Source organism: Habropoda laboriosa, unplaced genomic scaffold (assembly GCF_001263275.1).
Source record: "Habropoda laboriosa isolate 0110345459 unplaced genomic scaffold, ASM126327v1 scaffold81, whole genome shotgun sequence".
Classification (NCBI taxonomy): Eukaryota; Metazoa; Arthropoda; class Insecta; order Hymenoptera; family Apidae; genus Habropoda; species Habropoda laboriosa.
Genome location: NW_017100194.1, coordinates 51,646 through 56,504, shown reverse-complemented (window position 1 = coordinate 56,504; position 4,859 = coordinate 51,646). Strand labels below are relative to the sequence as shown.

Below are 4,859 nucleotides of genomic sequence, written 5' to 3'. Positions count from 1 at the left end.
TCCAAGAAAAAATACGAAATACGAAGGAAAAATGGAAAACTTGCATTTTCAAAAATCGAGGAATTTTCAATCGTGAAGGTACCAGTAATTTTATATTTTCATAAAAAATAATAAAGCCTTGCATTTTCAAACGACGAAAATTTCCTTTTCTCTCTAAACGTTCCCAAAATCCTCGAACCCGATCCACCTGCCCAATTTCCGTATTATTTACTTTCAATTACCGAGCAATTATCATCAGAACACATCCCCCGTATACAAAACAGTAATCTTAATTGGCTTCGATGTGAGAATAAATTCTGCCGGGGATCAGTTTTCATAGGAAACCAGTATCCCCATTAGCATAACCTAATTAATTGTCCGTACCTTAAACGGGCGCGAAAATCGAGGCTAGAGGATGTACACGTTGTGTAATTATCGCTATCATGGAAACGCGGCTACCCCATTACGAGAATTATTTCGTGTCTTTATATGGAACGAATTAATTATTCCGTATTTCGCGAACGGGTTGCTGAGTTTGCTCACTGTTGAAACGGCGATCATCGCAATGTTACATTCGCCAACACGCGGGAAACGGTCTTTTGTGCAATTAAAATACCGCGCGGTCCTCGGTGGCGGTATGTGTTAATTTCAGACGATGGTTACCTCGTATAAAATCATTAATTCGATTCCTACTTGTTTAATCGGCGAATACCGAAGTGGGGAGAAGCTTTTCCAACGCGTCGAAGATCGCGCGGATTCGATGTTTTACCCGAGTATCGAAGTTTCTCAGGTATTCGAAGTATCGAAGATAGAATTGGAAGATTCGAAGATGAAGTTTGTGATAAACGGCGACGCATTTCTACACGTGGCACGTAGTTGTACGATTGTTGTAAGATAAGGCTAAAGAGTAACGAGGATAATTTAAACGGGAAATGTCGGAGTTAATTTTGTTTTCTTCGAAATTTCCGATAGATTAAATATGTGGCTTGTTTGAGAAACGTTTGTTTAAAGAGGCAGAAGAGGTTGGAGTGATTCTGTTTGCTCGATTTACTGCAATCTTCTTGCAACGGTGGTGATTCCAATTGTGGTTTCAGGGGAATCGCCTGCCATTTATGGCTGAGCAAACAAAGGTGCGCCTCTGGACGATTGGAAAAAAATTTTACTGCCCGAGATTGTCTCGTTCGCGAGGATTTTATAGGAATATACAGTAGATCGTAATTACTTGGTGCAGAAAATTATTCTCGACCAAATGAAAAATGTGTAATTCAAAAATTTCACGATTTCGTTCGAAAAACCTTTATTCATTTTCCACGTAATTCCACTTCGTCCGTTGCTTCTGATTCTTTTTGCATAATTTACGAAGTTCAGTCGTTTAGATCGATTTGCAGTTATTTTACAACGATGACTATATTATACTCTAGCAAAATATTAAAAACTTAAACACGGCAGAAGTAGTTTTATCGTATTTTTTTCACATAAAATTAATAACGTTGTTATGTCACTAAAAATGATTAAAAAACTAAACTATGGTAGTAATAGGTTCTCCACAGGCTAAAACGTGCAAAAAATCTCCCACGTCGATTTAATTCTCTCAAATGAAATCCACCTGTTTCTTTTCCACCTTGGACATTGACTCTAGGCCAAGACTGTTTCTCCTTAAATAACAAAAAAATTATTTAAACACTCAACTACCGTCGGTAACTACTTCTTGGTAGTCGGAGAGGTGCAAAAAATGTCCAGCACCAACTTCATTTTCTCAAACAAAACTCCACCTTCTCCTGTTACCTTATACAGTGACGCCAGTCAAGTCACTCTGCAATTAATCGGTACACGAGGCTGTTCTCTATTACGCGGTAAAAAATTATTCAAAAACTCAGCTATGCCGCTAATAACTCTCCCATAGTCAGAATCGAAGGGAAAAACAGCCAATGCCAACTTCATTTTCCCAGTCAAACCTTACAGCTTTCCTCCTGTTACCTTGTATTACCAATGGCAGTCCGGTTGGACCGCAATTAGCTTTCATGGCGATAGTATCGACGTTGCATAGTGATAGATTGATCGGAACTAAAAATTTTACTTCAAGTATTAGATCATCTCGTAAGTTTGTGTCGAATTTTATAATGTAGATCAATATTTCCAACGAAACCTTAAATTTTGTAAAGAAATAACGCAAACGTCTTCCAAGTCCACAATTTTTCCCTATTTTTTTGGTAAGATCATTATATCGTCGCTATAGAAATTTCCTGGACTTTCGTTAAAATATTTTTCGCGTTCGACACGAGTTTATGGGATGACCTGATATATTCCGTATTTTTCTGACGACGTGAAACTGTCTAAATATTATACTTACGACCGATAGTGTGTTTATGGGTTTACATAGAGGTAATCAGTATCTCGACAAGATCGCGAAAGATTAATACCAATTGAATATCATCTGTGCGGCGTAGAATTTTAGTAATTAGTTTGTGTGCCGTGAGATGAAAAAAAAAAAGAAAGGTGAAAAATAGTAGATAGCATAGTCTAACAGCAAGGTGTCATGGTAAAGAGCAAAATCCAGTGACCCCGGGGTTCTAGCTCTTCCCATAATGATACGTTGTTCGTCTAATTACCGGTGGTGAGAAATTAGAAGGGAAAGGTAAATGGCACCAGGTGATCCCGCGAAAGTAGTATAGTGGTCCGTTGTATCGTTGCTCTTTTCAACGTCGATCCGGCATCAATCAGAAGCAGCATGGTGCTCGTTATTTAGTTGGAGCGCATGCCACGTGAAACAAAGTCGAGGAAAGTCGGATCATAAGTCACGAGCCGAATGACGGTTTGATTTTAATGTAGGTCGATGACGCGACCATAAAATCGACATCTCTTTCTCTTTTTTCTTTACTCTATCTCTCCCTCCCTCTCGTTCTCTGTTTCTTTCTCTTTTCTTCTCCTCTCTTCTTCTGTTTCTCTCTTCTCTCCCTCTCTTTCTCTCTTTTTTCTCTTTTCTGTCTTTCTCTCTTCTCTCTCTCTCTCTTCTCTCTCTCTCCTTTTTTCTCTTTTCTGTCTTTCTCTCTTCTCTCTCTTTCTCCTTTTTTCTCTTTTCTGTCTTTCTCTCTCTCTCTCTCTTTCTCTCTTCTTTTCTTCTCCTCTCTTCTTCTGTTTCTCTCTTCTCTCCCTCTCTTTCTCTCTTTTTTCTCTCTTCTGTCTTTCTCTCTTCTCTCTCTCTTTTTTCACTTTTCTGTCTTTCTCTCTTCTCTCTCTCTTTCTCCTTTTTTCTCTTTTCTGTCTTTCTCTCTTCTCTCTCTCTCTCCTTTTTCTCTTTTCTGTCTTTCTCTCTTCTCTCCCTCTCTTTCTCTCTTTTTTCTCTTTTCTGTCTTTCTCTCTTCTCTCTCTCTTTCTCCTTTTTTCTCTTTTCTGTCTTTCTCTCTTCTCTCCCTCTCTTTCTGTCTTTCTCTCTTCTCTCTTTCTCTCCTTTTTCTCTTTTCTGTCTTTCTCTCCTCTCTTTCCCCTTTTTTCTCTTTTCTGCCTATTTTCTGTCTTTCTCTCTTCTCTCTCTCTCTTTTTTCTCTTTTCTGTCTTTCTCTCTTCTCTCTTTCCCCTTTTTTCTCTTTTCTGCCTTTCTCTCTTCTCTCTCTCTCTGCGCTGGAAGATGTATCGATTAGACGACACAGTTTGATCTTTTTGCCTTGAACGGATGATGGACGAGCGTGCTTCGGCTTAGAACGTGGGAGTGGCACGGTTGATTAGCGTAGTCGGTGGACGTCGATAAGGTTTGACCAAGTCGTTTTTCGAGTTACCGTTTGATATGGTGGAACGGAGGCTGGTTGTTTTGTTAGATTAATGATGCTCGAGAGACATTTGTTGATTCAGATGATTGACGATTCTCGACTCGAGAGGCTAATGGATAGGAGAAAATTTAATTATGGAGTGAAGCTGGGACAATTGCTAGTTTCCAAGAGATTATAGTTGAGATGAATACGCTATTTCAGATGTAACCTATTCCAAAATAGACATTGTTTGGTGTTCAAGCTAATGACATTAAAGAAAACAATTTTATTTCCGCGTTAGGATTAAAATTTCTTGAAATAATATTGCAAATGTAGAAATTTCATAATTAAGTTCGTAAAATAATTTTATATCCAAATAATATTATATCTATGAAAATGGTTCAATTAGGCTAGATTTTCGCAATAAAAAATTACATTTACACAAATTTTTTAATTCATTTAAATAATTTTTTTTTCCATTTTAAATTGGAATAATTCCACTTCATAGGCAAAATCCTTTGTTCGCGAATCTTTGTAGTTCAGCTCGAACAAGGAACGGTACATCGCGGTGGAAGTCCATTTCACGGTGATAGTAAATTTCATTAACTGACGGCAGCCAGATAACGCGACCCATATGCCAATTCGTTTCGTGTATTCGAAATGCCACTCGACGCCTTTTAAGGGCATTATTATAGCACGCTGTGTTCCCGTACGAAGCAGAGACTCATTGTGCAGATCGTGTCTATTGTGTCACGTCGCTCGTAACTATGCATACAGCAATCATGTGGGAAAGAGCGGAAAAAATTAGCTACTCCAGAAATAGACGGAACAGTAAGAAGATAGGAGAGGGCTGGTGGACGTACTTGGAGTGTTGTTATCGTTGTATTATCTTGGAAACATAGTGGATTTCGTAAGAGTGATTGTGTATCGTGTAATAGGTTAGAGGAATCGTGTACGAAGATGGAAATTAACATGGAAACGATATTTTTCATTTGTAACAAACTTTAAAGGAAAAACTCAAATTTCTTCTGATGTTCAGCATTATCTTTTGTAAAGTTTGTATCGTACATAGAGTGTAGGTATAAATATATGAAATATATATTTTAATTAAATAAATATATTTCTGTTATTAATTTA

The 4,859-nt window shown here is 37.8% G+C and overlaps 1 protein-coding gene across 1 annotated transcript in view; it reads left to right on the top strand.

Moving 5' to 3' along the window:
* Nucleotides 1–4,859, top strand: part of LOC108570272 (ankyrin repeat domain-containing protein 6) — a 131,804-nt gene that overhangs the window by 77,543 nt on the left and 49,402 nt on the right. The gene's annotated exons all lie outside the window — the stretch shown is intronic.